This window comes from Phytophthora parasitica (genome assembly GCF_000247585.1).
Source record: "Phytophthora parasitica INRA-310 unplaced genomic scaffold supercont2.9, whole genome shotgun sequence".
NCBI lineage: Eukaryota > Oomycota > Peronosporomycetes > Peronosporales > Peronosporaceae > Phytophthora > Phytophthora nicotianae.
The window spans coordinates 1,622,628-1,622,889 of NW_008648995.1; positions in this window are offsets into that span (position 1 = coordinate 1,622,628).

Genomic DNA, 262 nt, shown 5'->3' on the forward strand with positions numbered 1-262 from the left:
AGCGAAGGGAGGAGTCACCACTCGGTGAAGAAGACCGGACTGACGACCACTTGAGGGGAAAAAGGAAGATTCTGATGTGATTGATTTATCAGAGGTTACACTACCCTCACTACCTAGTCAGCATCCAATCATTGGGGTCATCCAATCACTAACACTCTCTACTCGTCCAATCACCCAATTCGTCTAACCACTGGTGGCGTAATCAACGTACATACCGTCAGGAACCGGTAGCCCTCAATATAAAGAGCTTCAATTGGGTGAA